We start from the raw sequence: 25839 nt of genomic DNA, 5'->3' as shown, positions 1-25839 counted from the left end.
AATTTCTAATGTCCTCATCTATTAGCATGACCCTTGTATACCCTAGCAACAGGTGTTAATGGCGACTGTGGCTGTCGCACATGTGGCAGCACAAAGAAGACAAGATGGTAGTGTTAGCTATATTAGCTTTGTTTTGCACAGAGACTAAACAGACAGGTATTCACCTATTGTGGGCTCTTCATTTTTGTCAAATCCTGCAAGTGCATCAACACATATTTAATCTTGTAACAGTTGGAGGATTTGGCATGGTTCGCTGAGGCACAGTTGAGATATTTTAGAGTTTAGAACAAGAAATAATAGTTGGCTGTGATACAGATGGTTTCATCTGAAGTAAGTTTTTGTTTGACAGCTAGCTGCTTGGCAGTGTGTTATATAGTGAGGTATAGAACTGAAGCATTGCAGGTGGCTAAAACAGCAGGGTTTTATTGGTGGACACATTAAATCCTTTTATCGGTGGACTTTGCAAAATTTTATATGCAAACAAAGCAAAAATCTAAAAAGCATAATGTGTGTAAATTATGTGTTTTGAATGGGAAAGCACAGGATGAGTCTTTGCAGTGACATTTTGATTTTTTGGGGGTCCCGGGAGGAATAATGGTGTGCAGGATAAACGGTCGTGGCAGGTTAAAGGTGAGAAAATATATGAGGAATATAAAGGAGAGGTGGATGAAGAGCAAAGCAGGAAAATACAGAGTCTTGCTGTGTCACAGAGAGATAGAGGGATAAAGGTCTTCATCTGCCCAGTAGGGGAAGAGAGGGGGAGCTGTGAGATCAGCAAGGTTTCTGTCGATTAAAAAAAAAATTAAAAAAAATCAGAAGAGGTCATTTCCACCACTCTGAACGCGGACCCCACAGGCAAGGTTTTTCAACTCTGCAGAGCAGCTCACAGAAAGGGACCAAATCTGAACAACCAAAAAAAAAAAAAAAAAAAATTCGACAGCATCAACTCTTTTGGTGCACTACAATCATAATACATCAACTAAAAGATACTTTAAACTGCCAGGGAAGTGAAATACGAATGAGCGAATAGCCAATTGAGATAACTTTTTGATTGGCTGGGACAGATTTTCTAGTTTCCTGGAATATATACACTTCCTCAAGCCTAGTAGAAAATCCTGACATATGGACAGGTACATTAATCTCAAATAACTACAGGGCAAGGCAAGTTTTTTAAAGTAGGAGAAATTGAGGAAGATAAATGATACAGAGGAGATGGAACAACATTAAACAGGCAGAAGAAGACACAGAAAAGCACACAGGGAAGATGTGAAGAGTGAGGGGATGAAGATAAATGTGATAGGGTGGTGGGAGGAAACCCAAGTGAGGGAGAAAGAGCCGTTTCCAGTTCAAACAAACTGATACATTGCGAGATGTGAGAAGGCTGCTGTGTTTACTCTAAAAAGGAAAGTGAGATGAACAAATGCAAAGTGGAGAGGTAAGAAGTAAAGGGAAGCAAAAATAGCCAGAAAAGGAGGAAAGGTTAAAGCTGACACCTTGGCTAGCTGTGGAAGATTGAGGAGGAGTGATTTGAGGAAAGAATGGAAATAAAGAAAGAATGAGGAGTTGAGATAGTGTTGAAGAAAGGCATGTTATGTTGGAGATGGAGAGAGAAAATGACAGGCACGAAGACACGGTGGGTAATATGAATTCATGTAGGCAGCTGACGGACAGTTGAATGTCAGGTTGGCAGTCATTTTTGTAAACAGCGACACTGAGTGTCCTCATCTCATCACACTGCTATGGCTGGAAGGAAAAAAACAAGCAAACGATGGGAAGAGAGATGAAAGAGGCGCATAGTGTGTGTTTGACTGAATCAAAGACAGACGAGGAGTGACTGACTCAGTCACATTTGAGGTCATACAGATTATAAACGCTAGAGATCAGAAACAGCAGAATCTCAAAGGCCAACAGACCAGAGTATAAATGAATTTGAGACGCCAGGAAAGGCGCTGTGTCAATATTCAGCTCTCTTAATGTTGTTAACACCTAAGCCCATGAGGCTCACTGGCAGAAACAAAGAACACATTTACATGAAATCTAATATCATAAAGCTTGTTATGAACTTAGAACAGTCCTGTTTCCAGTGATTCTGTTTATATGCTTCAAATTTTCAGAATTAGGGACTATATTTAAAGCACATACGATGAACATGTGTCACAATGTATCGTGTCTTTTGGAGCAGCAGATGTCTGCCCCCCTCCCTGACCCTGGTTCTGCCGTAGGTTTCTTCTTGTTGGAAGCGAGTTTTTCCTTCCCACTGTCGCAAAGTGCTTGCTTTTATGGGATCGTCTGAATGTTGGGGTTTTCTCTGTTATTGTAAGGTCTTTGCCATACAATATAAAGCATCATCATTGTAAAACTAAGAAACGTATAAAGTTCAATTTGAGGACTGTTTAGTGGACAATGTCAAAAACAGTCTAAACAAGGGAATTTAAAACAATTAATGACATTCTTTAAAAATTAATCATAATTTAAATGCTGCTCAACTGTTTGGCGCCTCATATCATGCACTGTGAATACTGCGCATTATACTCTCCCCAGCCACCTCCTTTAGCTCGTTCAGGGGAACACAGAGGTATTCCCAGACTAGCTGGAAGATGGTATCTCTCTAGTGTATCGTGGATCTATCCCGGGGTCTCCTTCTGATGGGACATATCCGGAACACCTCACCCAGGGACAGCTCAACTGGCTCCTTTTGACGTAGTGGAGAAGCAGCTCTACTCTGAGCTTCTCCCAAATAACTGAACCCGTCCCCCTTTCGGAGAAAGCTCATTTCGGCTATTACGTCTGCGAACTAATTCTTTCACCTTCAAAATAACGTACAATAATAGATTAACGTTTTTTGGCACTTTTCAATAACTGTGTCGGGACTGCATCTCCATCTAGTAGCAGATGGCTGCATATCATTTAGGACTAGAGATGGCACGATACCACTTTTTTATGTCCGATACCGATATCATAAATTTTGATATCTGCCGATACCGATATGAATCCGATATAGTGTGTGTTTTTAATCAATAAAACTGTTTTTTTTTATATCTTGCTGCATTTTGTATAAGTTCATATTCAAGTTTAAATAAACAACAATACTAAAGCTATTCTGTTATACCTGTATGTAAAAAGTACAACAAAATATTTCATAGTAATAGCAATACTGATCAATTTAATAAACTTAAACCTACTCCATCCTCCCTATTCTGGTATTTTAAAGAGTACTTAGTGGAAATATTAAGCAACCTAACTAATAGGGTTCCAAACTCCCAGCACCTCATGAGCACTCCCACCTCATGATGCTTAATCGACGTAATCAACTTTAATTTGATGCAGTGTGGGGAAAAAATGCATAGAAATCAATTATTTTTCAAGAATAATTAAATAGATTCAACATCTTTCTTCTACAGAATTGCAGACTGCACAGATGGTATCTTCCCAAAGAAAAATGTAGTATAGCTTACTAGGGCATATTAGACTTAATAGTTAATATATACAGTAATGGACTTCTATTCATTTTACATCAGATTAAAACTTTGGGTGTAAGATTCAGATAATTATTTATTAAAAGCTCGACATTTTAAATGAGAATAAGAAAGAAAAGTATGTCTTTGTGCCCCCTTTTCCCTGTTAATGCCCTATCGCCCCCCCTGGCTAAACTTTGCTAGATCCGCCCCTGCACAGTTAACAGCCGTCAGCTGCGTAGAAAAGGATCCTGGTGTAGAAAGTAATGTTAAATAAATTCTAACAACAGCTTATCAAGCTTAAACGTGCTGCTGTTGTTCAGCCGCTGGTTTCCTCTTTCTGGTGCAAAGTGGGCCAAAAACAAAGAAGAGAGACAGACTCGCAACAGAAAAGCCGATCAGCTGATCATTAATCAGTTTCACGATTGAAGTAGCAGCAGGAGAGGGAGGGAGAGAGAAGAGGCAGTCGCTCCATATATCGGTTGTTAAGCTTAGCGTGGGAATGCTTTACAAACATTCAGAAATAAACTTATACACTTGCTTTACTTCTCTCTGGGATAACTTCAGAGATGAAATGCTGGTTTGGTAGTGAGGCTACAAATACACACAGCCGCTCTATCACGTGAGGCATACTGCTCCGACATGCTACGGTTATGAGCCGAGTTGCGCCGTGTTGCAAGTTTTGTGAGGTGCTTTTCTGATATTTAATGGATCGGATTACATTTTTTATTTCTCTCCGATATCCGATCCAGTAATTTAGGTCAGTATCGGACCGATACCGATACGTAATATCGGATCGGTCCATCTCTATTTAGGACACAACAATTTGCCGGCATTCGGTATCCATTATGTTAACAATTAGAATATTTGTTGGCTACCCGCACACATTCCAAGACCTGGTGCTACACAAATAAAATGCAATTTAATGTAAATTGAATTATCAGTACTTGCACAGAGAACATGATGAAGAGAAGAACCTGTGAGCTGTGTTCAGGGCTATTTTGATCAATAATTATATTGTAAATCTTGATTATTTAACACAAAAGTAACTTAGCAAACAAGAATTTACTGAACTCGAACTTTTAATTTTATTCAAATGATGAACTCTGAGGACTTTTTTCAAAGCTCATCCTGCAAGGGGAGCCACTGGTCCCTGACAGGTTGCAGCCATCTCCAGCATGGGAGTCACCAAGATACAGAGGTGGCAGCTGACTTGGGCTCCTCAGGAGACTGCACATTAGCTGTCGTGTGCTGCCGAATGCATACCAGGTGACAGACCCTGATCTCATACCTAGTGATCTGTAGGCAAAGGGAGCTGCAGGCAACCATTAATAGTCCTTTCACAGGTTCACCTTTGAAAACCTTGGGAGTTGTGCTTACTCTAGAAAAATCTTGTTGGCCAAAGGTTCTCTTTTAGTCATCTTGGCTTGCTTTTGGAGGGGTGAAAGCACACTGTCTTAAAGCAAAGGGATGTGCCTGATCTATAACACGAGAAACAAAACAACTGTCGCAGCTCTAATTAACAGGCTAATGACATAATCTTGGCAGTAATCAGAGTTTTTCAAACATAGGAATTTTTTCACTAGCATTCATTGTTTAAAAACATGGGGTGCGATAAACGTTAAGGGTAGCTTAACTATTGAATATTTTGGTTATTAATTTGTTGGGAATTCTAGCATTCACTTTTCACACTCAAGTTCACCTAACTTGCCAACTTATCAACTGCCACTAGATTTACTAGACTTTTAGTGCATTGTAAGTGTCTTTTTTCCATTAAAAAAGCATCTTGATTAAAATCTATGAACAGAACTGCTTTGCAATAAAGTCTTGCTTTCCTGCAGCTTTCCTGCTCTCTCTCTCACACTGCTGTGTGACAGAGAGTAAGTGGTGCACTGAAAGAGAAAAAAAAGTAAGACTTTCTACTCCTAACTTTCTCTTCGAGTCATCATTTCACATCCAAATGGAGCTAAAAAATCCCTGCACATATGTCTGGAAGTCTTGTGTATGGGTATTTTGCCATGCTTATAAAACCAGACACTTGTTGGTTTACCAAATTGAGAGCTAAGGCGGAAATACCCAGTGTCAGCCTTAAGCTTGAGAGGTTGGTGTTTAAAAGCCTAAAACTGTAGTGTAAAGACAGATCAAGGGTATATTTGTCCAGGAATGTATTCAGCCTGAGGTCCTAAAACGGCAGCCTGCTGGGTTCACCCTTTTCCTCCTTGCTGCCAAGCTCTGCAGCAGAGTGGGAGAAATCTGTGGGAGTGACCTTTGGTAAAGCAAAGCACTTCACTCCCTGTCTGTGTGTAAAGGTTTTATGTTAAGGTCAAGTGATTGAGACTCATATCAGCTGGGTCCTACTGGCAGGGGGTGGGAGGACTATACCCCTAGAAAAAAGATCCGAAAAGGAGGACAAATAGATTTTCATGTGTAAATTTTTTTCTGAGATTATGTTTTGTTTCCTATTTTTTTCTTGCGAGACAAAACCGAAACAAATATCAGAGCTGCATAAGTGTAACTCTGTCCAAACAGCAGAAGACAGAAAGAGAGAGGAAGCTGATCTCTTCACTTCCAGCATGAAGTGAAAGTATCATAGGCTTCATCATCAGGACATAACGGTATCACAGCAAAGTCACAACATTTGATGTTTTTTTTTTCCCCCTTTCTTTTTAAAAATGTATATAGTTAAGCTAATTTTTTAGGGCACTCTTTTAAATGTGTAAAAAGGCTAATAACAAAAGAAAGCTAATAATATACATTAGAAAGATGAAGGGTCCATTTTATGCCACTTAACAGTGAAGGTCAAATGCAACATTTCTTGTTACACGCCTGATGATGGACAGATGTACGGATGGAAAGATCTAGAGCTTGTAACATGTATCCTAAGTCTTATGTTACCATCATTATCAAATCCCTTAATGCTTACACGTGGCGGGTCACTTGTCTAAACTGTATTTATTACATAGACAAACGCAGCCAAACAATAATGCAATCAAGAACAACCCAATTCTCCAATATTTTTTATGTTTGTTATTTTAACTTGACTTCAATATCTCTCAAAACTATCGATTTACACCATGCATGTGTGTGGACTGTGGCAGAAGGCCGGAAAACATGTGAGAATACATTCAGACACAGAGAGAACGATCTACACAAATAAAGGTCCCTGCTGGGAGGTGACAAAACCAACCACCACACTGCCTGTCTCTCAAAACTATGTCTGTATCATTACTGAACCACAAAGGGGAGGCAGTTTGACATTTTCAAGTTAAAAATTCATAGAAACAAGTCAAAGACAGGTAAATATATCAGTTTTTTGCATGTTAATCTACAAGTTTTGAGATTTTAGGTAACGGGTTAAGGATTAAATTGAAATTAAAATGAAAAATGTAGGATTTTTTTAAATGCTGAAAACACAAGCTTTACTTGCTGCAACAGTTTGCCTACTTTTCCTTTTTGTTAATTAAAAGGTTTAACTAGTTTTCTGTCTGGACTTTGACCAATGCTCAAATTCCTGCACTGTCAGGTTAAAACACCAACAATAGTCTCATTGAAAAGGTGAATGTCTCCAATATAAAGGGATTTGAATAACAGCTCAAAATATGGCAGTCTCCTCCAAAGGGAAATCCCCAGGGAAGATTATACAGAGCATTTCATTTTACAATCCATCTATATGCACACCAAGCTCAAGCTGAATGACCTATTAAGGTGTGACACAGCACCTTTAAATGCAACAGGACAGTCCTGTTCCCCATTACCTGCTCCTGAATCAAGAAGCACACTGTGCCATTCTTCAAAGCTTTAAAGTCTTCAAAGAGAGAGGACGAACAATGGAAACTGGAGTGCAAAAAGAAAGAACATGACTAAGGGAGAGGAAAGACAAATGGAAGACGAAGGACTAAAATCTTGTCTTTTAAAGGATAGTCTTCTGAAACAGCTGTGACATTTCAAAAGGCCAGACTTCCTGAGAGGCACTGACTTTTCTTCTATTAGAGTAGGACACTCCATGATTACACATATCAATAACATCTGAACACAGGCCCTGTCCTTTGTATAAGACAAGTTCCACAACCAAAAGATCATATCAGTTGTTTGTCCCCAGCATTTGAAATGACCCATGAAAGTATTTTTTAAAAATATGTAGGATTGGTTCCACTTTAAAAGAGGGACAACGTCACCAGGCCTGACTAGTACTGAACAAGTTTTCAGTTGCAACAAATGACAACGACGACGACGACGACGACAACAACAACAAAAAGGAAAAAGATGATGGTTTAAAACATTCACAATGTAGAAACATGTTAAACTCTATTTTCTAGGATAACAGGGTGACATGGACATAAGGACCAATGATTTATGGGGTTGCTTTCCAGTGGAGAACAATATTATGTAATATAAGCCATGTAATGTGAATCTTTCTCTTACTGTGTGTGAGTGTAAAAAAGAAACCAAAAGATAACAATGCTCTGTCTCCAGTCTTTCTGCAGCCCTCTTTAAAGGATCTGCTGGTCAGTCAATTGACATAACCTGATTACAAGCAACAAACAGGATGTCTCTTTGCAGGCATTTAACTGAAATTTTAGCAATAACTGATACAAACATGCAAACATGTGTGTGAGTTCAAGTTTCAAGCAGCCAACCAAACATATCGTATTTCCCGGACTACAAAGCGCACCTGAATATTAGCCGCACAAGCTAAAATCAGGGGAAAATCCTGTTTTGTACATACATTAGCCGCACCTGACCAAAAGCCGCAGGTGTTTCAATGTTGTAAAAGAATATACACAAAGGGAATTGTCAGGAAAGAGATGGCTGTTTGGAGACACACCCCTTTTATTAATATTTTGAAAAACAAGTTATGGGTACATATTTGCATAACTTTTTAGGTATATGTACAAGTAGCGGTAATTACAAGTAGGACACATGTACTGTGCTTCATAAATGAGTAACAAATGTAGTACATAACAATAACCTGCAGCACACCAGAAAAATAGATTCAGACTACCTTTTAGGCTCAGGTGCAGTGACACAGCTTTAACAAGAAGAAAAGTCAGTCATTCACCATCTTTCTCTTCTTCCTGCGCACTAAAACCACCAAAGTCCTCTTCTCCAGTGTCGGATATGAACAGGTTCAGGGTGGCTTCGTCATCCACTCTCAGCTTCTTTCCTTCGTTGTCACTTTCAAAACCAAAGAAATCCTCATTGTCAGTGTCGGAGTCGAACACCCTCAGAAGGGCCGTGGCGGTGTCTTCCTCTCCATCATGCAACAGTCCAGCCCTTTGAAATCCATTGGTGATCGTGGATGTTTTCACACTTTTCCACGCTGTCAGAATCCACCGGTGGAATTGAGTATAACTTGCTTTTCGCAAGTTTATCGCCGCTCGTCATCCACGACTCCCGCTGAACACATAGCGCTACTTTGAAGTTTGTTTTTTGCGCTACTTGTACGGCACTATGTTGCCTGGCGGATGGACATGTGACCAACATATCACTCTTGAACCCCGATACTGTGTGTCTGATCACATGCCCTTCCGCCAGGCAACGTAGTGCCGTACAACAGCGGAACAAACAAAACAAATCGTCTTACGATATGACAAAAATCATGGACAATCCATAGAAAAGCCGCACCTGACTAAAAGCCGCAGGGTTCAAAGCTGGTGCAAAAAGTAGCGGCTTATAGCCCGACAATTACGGTAATACAGACAGAAAAATAAACTTGCTTGAAAGTTTTTCATTGAACAGTGCAAACTGTTTTTTAGTGGATTTCTTCCTGTTTTTATTTTTTAGAATTTGTTTCAGGGCGGCGGGGTGGGGGTAATCGTTAGTTTTTAGAGTAAGACAATATTTTTTTACAACCTCATACACATTTATGGTGGGAATTTTATTGAAAGTAAATGAACTAAACTGTAATGTATCCTAAGAGCTGTTTAATTAGGATGCAGAGATAACATAAAGCCTTGTTCATATCTTTAACCCAATAATTCAAATGCAGCAACTATAACAGTTTTAGTTTCTTACTAAAAGCTTCTTTTTTTTAAGTCAAATTCAAGCACCTTGTTATTTACCTTTAAAGAAATTTCAAATTCATTTTTAAAGAAACAGACTTCAAAGCAGCTGTTAAATCTGTCCACCAATCATCTGGTCATTTTAACTGGACTAATTATATAGTGTTATTTAATGCTGTTTAAGGAGACATTGTAGAGACATTGGATGGAGTTGTGGTGCGGGGGTTAGCATTGTGGCCTCACAGCAAAAAGGTTCCTGGATGGGGACTTTCAGTGCCAAGTGTGCAAATTCTTCATGCCTCTGTGGGTTTCCCCCAGGTACTTTCACTTCCTCCCAAAGTCTAAAGACACACATGTTAGGTTAACCGGTGATTTAAAATTATCCAGGGATGATATTGATAAAGTGTATTGCATGAAGCAACTGTATGATGTACGATATAGTTAAATATGACTTGTAGTTAAGAAACTTCGAGTGCTCAATAAGACTTTCTAGTCTGGCAATAAAGATAACCATGTTCTCTCTGAATTACACATATGATAAAGGGTTTTTTTGAGTGATAAATGAAGAATGATTTACCGAACATGATGAATGAGTTTAACTTCACTTTTTCAGAGAGCTCTACTTCAACCTCGAAAGAGGATACAAGTACCATTGCAGCCTCACTAAAATGCCATAAATTGTGCAGCATGAGGTCAAAAGTATTTTTGGAAAAAGTGGCTTTTCACCAGATATTCTAAGACAGAGAAAGAAACAAAAAATGCCATTTATAGACTGTTTGTTTGGTAAAATGTAAAATAGAAAACAAACAGGCCGCCCTGGGAGAGAGGCTGTTTATCTCCAACATATGTCTGTCTTTCTCTTTCTCCCTCTGACTCCATCTATGTGTCATTGAGTAATCACACTTTAACCTGTCCAGTTAACCTGATTTGGCCTTCATGTGCCAATTGGCATGGCATAAAGGAACCGAGCACCTCTTCCTGTTGCACATCATGCTGCATCAGTGACTCAGCATGTCCTGAGTCAATTAACCTTCCCTTTGAACAGGTGTGCAAATCATTTCTACGGGAAATCTCTCCTGTTTGCTCACAGTGAGTTCACAACACACCCAACAATGTCATACTGTAGGCAACATTAGGGAGTGCTCACACTTGGCAACTGATATCATGTCTGAGCACCTCTGACCCCCAAAATCCACACAAAATCATTGCGTACCATGGCCTGGCCTCTTGAGGTGGTGGGCTTGGTTCAGTTGGATTCATGATCAGTAAACATGTTACTGAACTACAGTGCTTTTTCAACAACAGCTCTCTCTGGTAACAAAAAAAGAAAGAAAAAAATCACTGGGTTAATTAACAGATAGATAAGAGGACACCGTGTTATTGTTTCCAAAATCGCACACAAAACACATTAAATCATGAATACTCTACATGGCAGAGAGAAGTGATGCTGAGCCAAACTGAAGCACTCAGATCTTTAAATACAATGTGTGCAGGCCAGTGGGCGAGAGGGAAAGGGGAACAATCGTTCTCAGCAAAGGTACAAGGCAATTATGCCCAATCTGATAATACCCTTAAATACCATCCACACATAAAGCGATTTGCTCATTGCTAGTGGTGCAACGGATCAAAACTCTCACGGTTCGGATCGGATCACGGTTTTAAGTCACGGATCGGATCAATATTCAGATCAGCAAAAAAAAGAAAAAGACAAAGATTTTAACATTTACGTATTAACTTATTTAAGTATTTTTCGCCTATTAAAAACATTCAACTTATATTAGCAACACGTCTGCAAGATACTCTCCCCTCAGTAATTCATAGAGATCAAAACTGTTTTATATTGGGGCGTCAAGGTCTACATAATGTAAGAAGAGTCTTTAACATTATAGACGGACTAAACAATTCTTCAGAGAGGGCCTTTCTCTCACTGGATGCTGAAAAAGCATTCGATAGGGTCGAGTGACCTTATCTTTTTGATGTTCTGACTAGATTTGGTTATCGAGATGTGTTTCGAAGATGGATACAATTATTTTTATATATATATATATATATATATATATATATATATATTAGGGGTGCAACGATATTCGTATCGATATTGAACCGTTCGATACAGTGCTTTCGGTTCGGTACGCATATGTATCGAACAATACAACATTTGTAATTTATTTTATCAACTTTCCTTCTGACTATGCTGTCTGTGTTGAGCGCTCAGTGGATCTGCGCTCGACAGTGCAGCCTAGGCGGAGTAGTCGAACGCAGATTCACTGAGCGCTCAACACAGACAGCATAGTCAGAAGGAAGAGCGCAGGGCAAGCTAGCAAGACAGAAGTTAAGCTCTCCTTGCAACATTCAGATCTGGCGTTTGGAATTATTTTGGTTTTCATGTGACGTATGACCCTGAAGGTAAGCGAGTCATGGACTAAAGTAAAACAGTATGTTGGATGTGTCATGCAATGATCAATTACATGGGTGGGAACTAGTGTGTTAGCGCAGTTAGCTCGTTAACGTGTTGGCCGTCTAGCCCCATGCACGGGGCGATCGGCGGTAGCTCGTTAATGGAGATTTGCCGTGTTGTGGCGTTAAGGTCATTTCAACGAGATCAACCTGAAAGCACTAGTGGGAACACAACGAATATGACTGCACATTTACGCCGACATCATCCTAGTGCAAAGACAAAAACAACAAGCATGCTACTAACTTTAGCCGAGTCATTTAGACAGCTGTTAGCACATGATTCTCCTTATGCTGCTGAGAATATAGCCCAGAAGAAGCGGATAGTATAGCTTTTATTTTGGAAAGAGACATTTCTCTGTAATAAACTCTCTTTTCCAAAGATGAGTGATTCCTCAATCAGATACAGGGCTTGCAATATCGCTAGCCCGACGTCCAGGGGCTAGCGATTTTTTTCAGTCGGGCTACCAAAATCTATCTCTGCCCTGCCCGTCGGGCTATTGTAGGAAGGAAAAATATATGTCAATGCTTTTGCATTCTTTCAGAAATGTAGCTGGGTAATTATGTCATTGGCATTGGTGAGCCACTGTCAATATGTGACATATTGTAATCGCGTTTGAATTTGCGCTTGTTTTTTTGCTTTCACTTTGCAATCGTGCGAACTGTGTATAGAGAGCGACAGCACTGATATGTGAGTGATGATAATTTGTGCACCAATTCCTCTGACATCGTCTTATTAATCGTTAGCTTACTATGCAAACATGACAAGTGAAATCTCCCGCAGCTTAAACATGTGAGAGGTTGATCGCGCAGAGAATCGCTGAGCTTATGTGAGTGTGTGTGTAAAAGCAACACGATATATATTTTAGTTCTGCTGAGCCAAATAAGACAGGTCAGGGTGAAGAAGTGACCGCCAAAGAAAAGCTTACCACAAAACGGAGAAGTTATGACAAATCAGACTATAAGGCAAAAAGAAAGTGCAGCTTTATGGTTTCATGGACAAAAGAATTTCTGTGGCTGCAATATGACGAGCTAAATAACCAGGGCTGCACATAAGTGGTCCGCAGGTGCGCATTCGCTGTCAAAATAAAAAACACGCTTAAGCCTTCTCATTTCACCCAAAATCCCGTGGTACAGTCTAGTCTAAGGGTCTGGTCACAATTCAGGAGTCATTTTAAGTACATCTCTGCGTCAGTACACATGCCCATCACGCAGAACCATCTGTTTACTCCTGGCCTCATTGATGGTACCTATGTACAGTGGAAGCGTCATGGTATTAATACATTTAAGGATCTCTATAAAGATGGCACTTTCTTAACTTTTTTAGACCTGTGTTCAGAAACAAATCTTCCGGCTACCAATCTATTCTGTTATTTTCAGGCACGGCATTGCACTTCTGCTCTCTTCCCCTCCTACCCTCTTCTCCCAAATGTCCAACCGTGGGAGGAATTCTTATCCCTTAAACCCAATAAGAAGTCAATTATATCTTTAATATATAAACAACTTATGGATTTAAATGTCCATTCCGTTGCTAAAATTAGGGGGGCTTGGGAGCAGGAGTTAGGAATAATTTTTTCGGATCAGCAATGGGAGAAAGCAGTATCCAATGTCCGTTATAGTACGTCCTGTGCCAGGTTACAACTCATCCAGTTCAAGGTGTTGTACAGGGTTTACTATTCAAAGTCTCGTCTGTCTGAGATTTACCCACAAGTGATGGATCAGTGTGAGAGATGTCATGCCACCCCATGTGACCTAGGCCATATGTTCTTTCTGTGCCCAAGACTCCATGGCTTCTGGAGTCAGTATTCAGTTATTCTTTCCAAAGCTCTTGGGACCCAAATCTGCACGGACCCTTTTCTAGCTGTTATATATATATACACACACATATACATATATAAATAAATAAATAAATAATGTTCTTCCTCTACAGCCCCCCCCCCATTTTTGCACATGTCGAGGAGCGTGTCAGGCTACATTTCACTGTGTGTTATACTTGTATAACTATGCATGTGACAAATAAAGAACCTTGAACCTTGAAGATACTATTTTGACTTAAATAACGCCCCGCCATTGGAGCGGATAACATGTATACTGAAAAGGAAATTGGATGTTTTTGAAAAGGTGTGGAGACCATTTGTGAATTTTGTAGAAGGATTTGTATTATCTGAGGAGGACGAGGACTGAGGGCAATGACATTTGATTTGGGATAATAGTAATTTTAGGCCTTTAACGGAGTGACAAATCTGATGACTTTTTTGTTTTCTTTTTGCTGTCTGAGAGGAGTGTATGTTCATGTAGTATTTAGAATGTTGGACTGTTTGTAAGTCATTAAAATGTAAAAAAATAATAAAGATATTGTTGGGGGAAAAAAAAGCATTCAACTTAAGACTCATTCCACGCAATTATATAAAAAGAAATTAAGGTGCAATATAGGGCAGTACAGGGCTTTGTATCTACACTCCGCTGTGATATAATGAGCAGTCACGGTCACGTAGCTTTCCGTTGACCTAGAGGTCCACCCATTTGTAGTTGGGCAACAGAAGATGCCTTGGACAGTTCAGCCATAACTTTAAACTTTTCCTGCTCATACATGCCTGGGTACGATCTTGTCACTGAAGTGGATGCGCAACGGGATATCATAGCGTGGCTTAAGCACGTTCATCATAGTTTAAACCCCTTGTTTTGCACAAGGGAATACGGCCTCCAGTCTGCAGCTAAACACCCCAGTAGCTTTTGTAGTAGCTTTAGCCCGGTCGGATTGGGGAGCAAAGGGCTGCTTAAATGCTGCAAACTCCTCTGCTCCTCCACTTGGATCGCTAGCACTGGCCATAACTATTGCTTGACAGACCGACCACGCGCACCATACACATACTTTTTTTCCTTCTTTTTCGAATCTTCGGATCACGTGCATGCCGAACCATGGAGTGGGATCGGTTCGGATTACGGATCAACCGTGATCCGTTGCACCACTACTCATTGCATATCACTTTTTAGCTGATGGTTTTTTGATCACAGATACCCAGTCTTGAGTTGGATAGATATCCCTGTCTAGTGAAAGGGTACAATTCACAGACCTGTGGAAATTTAAGTATATCTTTATTCCTTACAGAAAATTGTGACCACCTCTATAAAAGCAGAACTTTTTGCAATTTGCTGTTCTGGCACATTTAGGTATGTGTTAATAGAATGCCACAATCTTCCCAGGAGAACACACCTCGTTAAATTCACCCCATACAGACTGTGGAATGCTCAGAGAAACTGGAAAAACCCCAAAAGCTACATCTTTCCTTTGCAGAGACGAGTCCAAAATGAAGAATTCTGGCTATAATGTACAATGCCACAGTAAGTGAAAAACAAACAGCAGATCAGCACAAATATCTCACATCAACTGTCAAGCACAGTAGAGGATGGATGATGATTTGGGCATGTTATACAGCCACAGTGTGAAATTGGGTCATGCAGCAGGACAGTGACCTCAAGCACAGCACAAATCTACCACAGAGTCACGGACTAAAGAAAAGAATCAAAGTCCAGATGTCAACCTGATTAAAAGAAGAGTAAGCGAAAATTCCTCCACAAGAATGCGGTCTGATTAAGAGTCTGATTAAGTAATACAGAAAATGACTACTTCAGTAACTGCTGCTAAAGGTGACTCTACAAGCTATTACATCATGCTTTGTACTCCATTTCCACAGGGCTGTATGTCACCTGTGATTGGTGCAAGTAGCTGAATTTCACTAGCATTCCTCACTTCCTGGTCACTATATCACTGCTAGTCTATTCCTGTATGGATGCATTTTCAGAGTCAGACTGCCATGTTTCCATCCTATTCTGATTTAGTGTTGGTCATTTAGATTTTAGCCAACTGCAAATTTAATTCAGAATATAATTAACAGTTTACATGGTTCATTTTGTACATTTCTTCCTACAAAGTTTAAGAATTCAATGCACATTCATAAAACACTTGACACTTTTTTCCAGATCTGCACCAAGTTGTAGGTCCTTTTGTCATTTTCATAAAAACAAATGTCACATTGAAGAATAAATAGGATTCAACTACACAAAACATTTCCATCCTCTTGCCAAAAGGGGTTCGTTACAGGTGGGGAACTCTGTTTTATTTGGCAGCGGTCTGGACACTAACCCCAAAAGGAATTTGTGTTTCCAACTGGAATTGAACCAATGAACTTTCACATGCTAAGTAAATGAGTAAACTGCTACAGTATGGAGTCCCCATCTAAATGTCTCTGTAAATACTTCTTCAAAATGCCAGATGGCCCCAGGGTTATTAAAGGAAAAGAGAAAGACTTCCCATATGGACTTGCAGGATTCTCAAAACTAGAAAACGGCAGACTACACTTGTTGGTTGCCAGCTAATGCATTATTGTTAACACTGGCATTATTAGCAAGCCAGTCACAATTGCAGCCCATCCCATTTAAATTTTGCATCACAGAAGAAATATCCTCATGCCAATCAATATGTCGCGCATATTGTTACCAAACAGAACAATCACAATTGTTCTGCATTGCTACATGTGCAATGACATTACTGGATAGGTGAACATCAGCCTGCTCCGGATGAGCACAAAACTCAGACATATCTGAGGTTGCATCTCTAATTATTATGTTCTCTGTTGTAAGACGTTTTTTGAAAAAAGTTACTCGAGGCCTGTTGGGAACATTACAGACAATGGTGGAGGAAAAACTAGGGTTTGGAGACAACACAGCAAGCTGAATGACAAAAAGACAGACCGAGAGAATGGAGGAGCACAACTGGACATATTAAAAAAAACACCAACAAAAAAAAATGAGGAGAAGGAAATGTTCTTTCAGAGTAGTATTTCTGAAATCAGATCGCTGTTGATTTAATTTAGACCGGAGATAGTTTTTTTCAGAGTCTCTCAAAATGCAACTAATAACAGTGCAGTCTGCATATTTAAAAAAAAAAAAAAAAATTGAAAATAATTTAATTACATTTTGTGAACATTAATGTGCAAAAAAAAAGGTACACATGACTAAAACTTACACTCTTCCCAATCATTTCTGTTCAATTGATAGCTGTTGCTGCTTTATACTGTGACTGCTACAGGCAAATCCTATCAGTGATGTAGATAATTAGCCTAAGCGTTTCTGTTTAACTCTATTAAACAGGGCAAGACTGCCAAGGCTGACTCACATGGCTGGGATGTGATACTGGTGCCCTAATGGGAAACATGCTGCTGCCACACAGTCCTTAATTACAAAGTCCTCTGACAGCCCTTTGCTTGACCTGGCTAATTCTCTACAACAGGCACACACATGCATACCGAATGAAGGCTACACTCTGGTAAAATACTTGACTGACATACAAAATCAATGTAATTAGACTACATGATAGAGGCTCTGTGGTAAGACAATCTGTATTATTAATGACGGAAAAATCTATCAAGCTCTCTCTGTACCTTTCAGTCCTCAATCATGTGTTCGTTCTCTCCCTTCTTTCAAGTCTAATTTATGTTTCAAAGGAAACCATTAGTACAGAGCCACAAAGAGACTGACACTGTCACAGAGGTTGCAGATAAGCAGAGCTGTGCGCAGCCTCGGGATTGGGATACACAGCAGGTGCTGCAGACGACACACAGGCCCGAGTAGCTGACAGAGTTAGAGAATGTGACCTGATAACTACACCGCAATGTCCCACATAAATAAAGACACTAACTCTGGCATGACATTCCTATTGTACGTGCCAGTGTAATGCTGCATACTCTTAAGCAAAAGGTCTCTAAACAAGGAGATATTTACCAACTTTAAGCTTTATTGCAAATTAAGACGGACAAAATTCTCAAATTATTGCTAATTAAACATCAAGCATAAAAGGTCTTCTCTCTTTCTAAAGCATCCTTTTTTCCATGCAGTATTCAGACTTCTTTCACATCCTTTGTGAGGAGGAAAAGACTAAAAGACCTATCACTTATGATCTGTTTAAATAGCTTAACAAATCAACCAACACTTATAAGTGAGAGATCCAAGGAATAGTATCCATATTAAGCACAATGAACTAACTCAGATGACTAGGCATTGCACTTTAACAACCTGGTTCAACCCCTGGTTTTAAAAGCAGATCCAGCAAAAGAACAAAAGTCCTTTACATCCAATATCTACAATGAAACACTATAAATCCAAAAAAGAAGACTCAGATTAAAGTGTATTATACAGTACTTTTCAACAGTTTTGAGCCACTCCTTATTTCATTATACTTTGCTTTTAAGATGCCAGGCTTTCTTGTATTTTATAATTGCTCTTGAGCAATAGTTCTCCAGGCTTTCTGAAACTTTTTCAGGTTTTCTTTGGGCAATGGATGCATTTTCACTCATTTTCAATCCAGTCCTTGTACCTGACCTTTATCAGAAGGTTTCAGTGTTTGTTAAGCAACACAAATAAACACTACCTCAAGGGATGAATTGGTGATGCGCCTATACATAATAGGCAACATTTTGGAAAGCACCAATTTTAAACTGTATATTTAGGCACATTGTTTTTAGTAAAATGTAAACATCACATAACTGGTTCATATTTCTTTAGCTGTATCTATGAAAAATGCCAAAGACGACATAGTTTGACAGGAACAATATATATATTTTTGCATCAACAAGGTGATTTACGAAATCTCAGTATAGTGTGCAGGGTGTCCTTACAAATAAATCTGAGAAAAGTGGAAAAGTGCAGGACAAAAGAAGTGGCTGGCCTAAACAACTAGCTATGAACAATACCTGAAAGTGTTTGTCAAGAAGTCATTGTTATGAAACAGCAAGAAAAGGCTGAGGTATGCCAAATTACAAAACAACTCATGGAACGGCAAACCCAAGTTTGACTTTTTTTTGTATAAGCCGTCCTCAGTATGTATGGAGAAGGTCAGGAGAGAATTTCAGCGTGTCTACAGCCATCTGTATAGAACAGTGGAGGCTCTGTCATCATTTAGAGCTGCATTTCAGCCAGTGGTGTTGGGAATCTTGTCAAAATTGTCAAAATTATTAATGCAGAAAGGTACAGTCAGATTTTAATTATGCAGTACTATATCTGCAAAGCATCTAACTGGCAACAGTTTAATTTTTCAGCATCACAATGACCCCAAACACACAACCAATGCAGTAGAAGCACAGCTTGGTACAAAAACACACAGTGGAACACTATCAGTCATGGACTGGGCTCCCCAGAGACAGCAACTCAATATTAAAGAAGCAAGGTGGTATCATCTTGACATATAATGAAATATGATTTAAGAAGCCTGGAGAACTAATCCTAAAATGTAAACAAAGCTTGTTTAAGAGAGTTCAGACTATGTTAAATAATAAAGGTGGTTATACCAAATATAATCATTCAAGCTCATCAGAAATATATCAGAAAATGTTTTTGCTTTATATACTGTATTTGTATATAAATTTGTAAATCCTCCAACAATTTCTAATTTTCCTAGCACAATATAAAGAACAGAGTGATGACTCAAGACTTTTGCACAGTACTGTAGTACTGTATCTGTGGTGGATAATATACTTTTTAAGATATTATATTTTCAAATGAGACACCACCATTTATGTCAATATACATCAATAACATCTAACACAGAATAGCCCCTCCTCCACTATACATATACAATTTAAAGCTTGCTCTCAAATTTAACATGCAGTATAGAGACAGACATAGCATAATATTTTGTAGTGGAAAGGAAACTATCCTATGAAAAATATGATGCTTATTACCTATAATGACACAGAACATGTAAAGGTTCTACGTTTTGCAAGGTAAAATTACTGTTTTTGGCAATGGACTGCAGCGGCTTTGAAGAGAGTGTAATGGCTACAGTCTGATGAAAGGGGTCTGCTGGCACTTGAAGCACTGAAAATTAATATAAAGGACTCTTAAACGGCTTTTAATTTGTTTTAGGTGACTGTAATGTGTTTTGCTGTTGATCAAACCTAAAACATTGTGCCAGCTGGCAGTCCTGTTTGGTGGTGTGCCGCAATCCAGCATAATTAATACACCAAGCATTTAAGTATCTCATACAACCTCACTTCAAAGAAACGAAAATACCCCATACTGAGTAAAAACATTTTTCCCCAGCAAAACTGCTATTATATTAAACATTATAATGAAATATGCAATATGATTTTCCAGCGTTTCCTGAAAACTGCAGCAGCTCCTGACTGAGAAAGTGACTGCTTTGAAATACAGGCTACGAAAAAATTCATACATTTTATATTTTAAATTGTTTGAATAAAAGTGGTTGCGATAGCTCGCATGCAGAAAATATTGAGATATATAACACATATCACCACTCAGTCTAAAAGTACAGGGACATAAAGCACTGTGCAAAAGTCTTGAACCATCTATTTCTTTACATTTTGCTTGGAAAATAGGAAATAGGTACAGCAATTTATTGAAACATATAGAAATACAGTATGTAAAAAGCAAAAACAATTCTTAGTTTCTACAGTTCTGACACGCATGAAAGTCAATATTTGGTTTAATTTTTTTTAAGTAGTCTTCAGTGAATAGTTCTCCAGGCTTTGTCAAGGACATTCAAAGCTCTTCTTAGGATGTTGATCCCATACTGCTTCAATAACGTTGAGGTCAAGCCAATCCATGACTGATAGAAAAACATATTATGGAACACTATAATGGCACTGCATCATCTGATGGTATCTTTCCTGTGCCCTTAAATCCATCAATTTTAACAAGATCCCAAACACCTCTGGATGAAACAACCACAAACCATGACAGAGCATCAATTGTGCATCTAAATTATCTCAAGTACAGTAATGTCAAATAAAATAAGGGACACATGCAACCCAAACTAAGGCATAAAATAATAATCCCCATACTCTGACTTGTTGGAAGGCTTCTGACATTATTTGGAGGCAAAAAGAGTTCTGACGGTGTTTTTTATCTCCTGGGTGACATGGATTTGGTGTCTATTCATTTATGTGTTTTTGTGCATGTGTGTCTTCACGTTTAAGTGTGCAAGTGAATGAGCATGTTTGCGTATCTATAAGCCATTAAAAATATGTGGTGGCTCCAATGAAGAAAAGCCAGGATATCAGCATTCTGAAGTTTGCATCCTGTGCTATGATGCTAAATTTTATGCTGCTGAAAACAGACGTTACAACGTAAATAATTAATGTTAGTAAAAACTCAGTGTCTAACCTAAGAGCTTGGCTGGTCCATGTACATTTTTATTGGTCTGTTGGGGGGGGGGGGGGGGGGGGGGGGGACTGGTGTGTGTATGTGTGTAAACACAATTTTATTAACAAACAAAATGTTTCACTTTGAATCTGAAAAAGAATGTTGTTGTTTTTTAATGCAATGTGGTCTAGTACACTCCATGCCCCCCTTTTACACACACTTTCTTGCAGGTGTCACAGCTCACTGTGATAGAAAGTGGGATGGCTGCTTGCAAGATGGCACATGTGTTTGGCTGTGCCTCTGGCTTTATCCATGTGTTTGTTTACGTTATGTGTTGTGCAAGTGTTTTTGCTACAGATCTGTCTGGTGTCATCTCCCTTCGGATATATGGTCGCCATGCGTTATTGGCGATCAAATCTGCTATGGATAATTTCCAGAGTCAACGAAACGAGGTTGTTTTCCACTTGAGCACGGCGCAGCACCCAGTTTACCTCCATTCTTGCCAGTCAGCTAGTTGTTGCTTCAGAGGTCTCATTGGAGGAAGCGGGAGTCGGTTTTTTTGTGCTGCTTCGTCAGCTTCGGAGAGAAGTGGATCTTCTTGAACTTCATTACTGGGCTGCTGCCGGTAAGATACGCCTGAGACTTGTGGGAGCTGGATTAATCCCCTCAAGTCCTTATGTTTACTACCTAGGCTGTCATCTCAAAGCGAGGAAAGCCACAGCTCATTGCAGCAGGAATCCTGATTTGCTGTGCGCGGAGCTCCTTATCAACTCTTAATGAACACTGTCTTGCCATTCTCAATCAGGGTGTGCTTTTCAAAACTAGGAATCTCTCTGTTAGATCCCGCACACCCTGGTTAAATAAGCAAACTCGTGGTCTTTGACATTCCTGTGAAAAAGCACAACGTCTGTGGAAGTCCACTGGTCTGATGTCCATCGTGAAGATTTCAAAGAACTTCTTCACCTATATAATGAATGAGTCAGTGAAAGAGGCTAAATCCTCTTATTTCAATAATCTTATAAATCGTCATAAGAATAATCCTAGAGTTCTGTTTGAGACCATCAACAGTATTGTTTCTCCTCCATCTCAGAATGCTGTGTTGCTTTCTGATGAAGACTGTAATATTTTTCTCAATCACTTTATAAATAAGGTGATGGGCTTGAGATCCAAAATCTCCTCAAGTGCCTCCTCTTATGAAGATGGCTCTTGGTGTCCTGGGTCATTTATTTCTTTTTCTCCAATTGACTTAATTACAGTAATAGGTAAAATGGTCATCATGCTCATGAAAGAATAAAGTTACATTGAAACCAAGCACACCATTGTTTTTCTTGTGACATTTCCAATAAGTTTGATGTGTCACATGGCCCTCTTCCTATTGAAAAAACAAAAGTTGTATCCAAGATGGCCGACTTCTAAATGGCCACCATGGTCACCACCCATCTTGAGGAGTTTGCCCCCTCACATATACTAATGTGCCACAAACAGGACTTTAATATCACCAACCATTCCCATTTTATTACGGTGTATCCATATAAATGGCCCACCCTGTAGATCCTGGCTCTACTAGTAATTATTGGCCTATTTCAAAATTGCCATTTATAAGAAAATTACTAGAATTTTTTCAGGTCTTTATTATGCAGATTACAGATTTCTGACCCTTTTCAGTTCGGCTTTCAAAAGCAGCACTCCACTGAAACCCCTCTCTTAAGGGTCTATAATGATGCAGGGAATTGTTCTGTGATCATTTGCTTGATCTCAGTGCAGCCTTCAATACCATTGACCACAAAGCCCTACATAACAGGCTGAAGGTTTTGGCAGATATATCTGGTTCCGTGTTAAACTCATTTTCTTCCTACTTATCAGATAGGACGTCTTGATGTATGCTCTAGTAAATCCCCAAAAGTTTATTCTGCTCAGCGTTTTCAGTGGGAAAAACATTTCGTCACTCACCCAAGTGACTTCTTCAGTCTCACCTGAAGGTTTCCCCAATGTTAAAAAACAGTACATTTGCATAAAGACTGAAACTAGCACCACCGAGGGAACAATGGGGTGGGAGGTCAGTTCCTTGATCATTAGTGCTGACCTTGGATCAGTGGTTGTTGATTAATGGTTATGAGAATCTGCATATTCTGTTTATTTTAACCTTTATGTTTAACAGGCCATAACTTAATTTTAATCAGAACAAAATGTCCTGTAAGCTGAACAAATAAAACATCTCTATGTGCAGAAATGAGCACAGGGAACATCTACAAATTCCAAAACCAATAAAAAAAATAATTAATTAAAAAAAACTCAAACATCTGCACGTTTACATAAAAATACCTGTTTTTGGCAAGCGTGTATTGGTAAGTAAACCAATAAAATATGCAGCCTTGTTGATATTTTGTCACAATCCCAATGTTAAATAATACAGATATTGATTAGCTATAAGGTAAACTGTTTGTCAGAATTTTATTGTAATTCATCAGGAATCTTGATTTTAACCGCTATATCATACACACATTGATACGACATTAATATGAATGCAATCTACATTCTAATTAATGTGTCACAGGCTAAAGTATCACAGGCTTCTTGCCTGATCTTTTAATGTCAGTTAACACGATGCTTTAGAGTGACATGATAACTTTAAGTGTGACACCTAATTACACTCACTCAGTTGTTAAATTATCCGTGTCAGCAGGCCAAAGAAGATTAAATGTGTATCTTGATGGCCAGGGAAACCACAGTGTTCCAAGTCAAATTACAGGAGATGGGATGAAAAGTCTTGTTACTTTACTCCTGCCTAGGGATGGGTACCGGTATGTGGTTCTGACATAAACGGTAGTAACCAGACCAAAAAGCAGCGCACATTTCGGTGCCTTTTTTCCCCCGAGATGTCATACACTTTGAATTCTAGCCAATCATTTTACGTTTCCGAGGATAGTAGGTGGGTCCAGGTACGTAAGTTCTTTTAGAGCAGAGCTACAGATTAAAAATGCCCAAGCGAAGGGGTCAAAGTCTGGCTGTACTTCACAGCAAAAGATGCAAAGTCAGCAGCCTGCAACAGTGCTTTAAGGTGATACTGTGATACTGTCAAAGGAAGTAACACCTCAAATCCGATGAAACACCTGGTGACGCATAGCAGAAATGATGACGGATGATGATGCAGCAGCAGCCGTTCTTCTCTGCGTGAGTAGCTTCATGTTGTTCGTGTGTAATTTACGTTGAGTAGGCTAACCACGTTATTAAATTAATGCATGTAAGGTGAACTAGCAAACATCATCATAGCTACATGCGGCTGTCTTCTTGTTTGATGGCAGATACTCCCTTCACCCTGGCAAAAAAGGCTAAAATGACCAAAGAAAAAGTGGAAAACTGTTAAACATGAAAGGTTTTTGGACAAAGTTTGTGTTTTTTTCTATTGTTTAAGCACTGCTTCCAGCAAAGAGTGATACCATATATGCCCCATAGCTGCAGAAAAGGCTAACATTGTTATCTTTTTACAAAAAAAACAAAAAACAGCTGAACATGAGAGGTTTTTGGACCAATTTTGTGTTCTCCATTCTTTAAGCACCGGTTTGAGCACCGTTTAAGCACCGGCACAGTTTCAAAAGTACCGGTTTGGCACCGGTATCGGATAAAACCTAAACGATACCCATCCCTACTCCTGCCTCATTTATATTCACATCGAACAAAGCAATGGTAATCTCAATTTCCAGCTCTCATATCAGACGGATATGGATAACACCTGTTTTATTAGAAAACCCACAAAGAGGGAAAACCTCTGGGATTTTCAGATACATTTGAAGACTTTGTCCTTCCTCCCAGGTTCTGGCACTGCCCGCCTAACTCACATTTTTTCTCAAGCAGCAGAAAAAGAAAAAAGGAAAAGCTTCTGTGCCTCAAACGAATCAGTGTAGAAGTGCTGCAGTGACGAGAGTAAGTATGACATTGGTATTCTGTGGAGAGAGAGAGAGTGAGCCGTTATCTCAACGATCACAAAGTTAAAGCTTCTCAGAGTGTTGGAAATAGATCGCAGGACCAATTCCATTGAATTTCTAGCATTTGTGGGAAAAAATAATGTATCTTTAGTTATTGACTGACACAATGTAAAACTATATTTGTTTTTTTTTTAACACAACTAAAAACATGATAAATTCCATAGACTGTTTTTGACTTTTAGAAAAAGGCTCTAAAAGTATACATATAACGTATATACACTTTAGGCAAGCATAATGGCATTACCATTTCTTTTAAGTTATTCGTATTATAATCATTCCTTTTTCACATTTCTACCATTAAAGTAATGCTAAAAAACTATAAACCACAAAATCTGACATGAAAAACAAATCACTCTTTAATTTGACACAAATAAACTATGTTTCTACAATCTGTGACCGTCCCTAAACATAAACTCTGGCTGATCCATCTGACCATGCAGGGTCAGCAGTCTCAGAATTACAGGGATATTCTTCTGTTTGCGCCCTTCGGCAAACAAGAGTACATTTGGCATGTTCTGTTTGTGGCCAGCACATTTTGGATACGGATGCTTTGAAATATCAGCAAGATTCCTTATCTTGATATAATCACAGTTTATATACATATGTAAATTTATGCAACCATGCATTCTCTGAAACATCTGTGTATAAATTAAAGCTGCAAGCTGTGATGAAAGGCCCCTCACACCCCGGCGCATTGAGCCCTGCAGAACACATTATATGGCCACTAGGTGGCGATGGAGAATACCATCTGGCCAAATGTCACATCTCAATCGAATTATAATTATA

General features: G+C 39.1%; 1 protein-coding gene across 11 annotated transcripts in view; it reads right to left on the bottom strand.

The window, feature by feature from the left end:
* gpat2 (glycerol-3-phosphate acyltransferase 2, mitochondrial) overlaps positions 1-25839 on the bottom strand; it is a 176625-nt gene that overhangs the window by 123432 nt on the left and 27354 nt on the right. For 3 of the 11 annotated variants that reach the window (XM_086314873.1, XM_086314877.1, XM_086314876.1), the window contains exon 3: positions 10671-10768. The exons of the other annotated variants lie outside the window; for them this stretch is intronic. The gene's annotated coding sequence lies outside the window, so the exon portion shown is untranslated. The remainder of the gene's footprint in view (positions 1-10670; positions 10769-25839) is intronic. 11 annotated transcript variants of the gene reach the window in all.

The sequence above is a fragment of the Aulonocara sp. 'chitande type north' Nkhata Bay genome, linkage group LG12 (assembly GCF_057382095.1).
Source record: "Aulonocara sp. 'chitande type north' Nkhata Bay isolate Kocher_YH1m ecotype deep benthic linkage group LG12, A_spYH_male_GT1.1, whole genome shotgun sequence".
Classification (NCBI taxonomy): Eukaryota; Metazoa; Chordata; class Actinopteri; order Cichliformes; family Cichlidae; genus Aulonocara; species Aulonocara sp. 'chitande type north' Nkhata Bay.
Note: the sequence above shows the minus strand (reverse complement) of the source record. Positions and strands in the feature narration are given on the sequence as shown.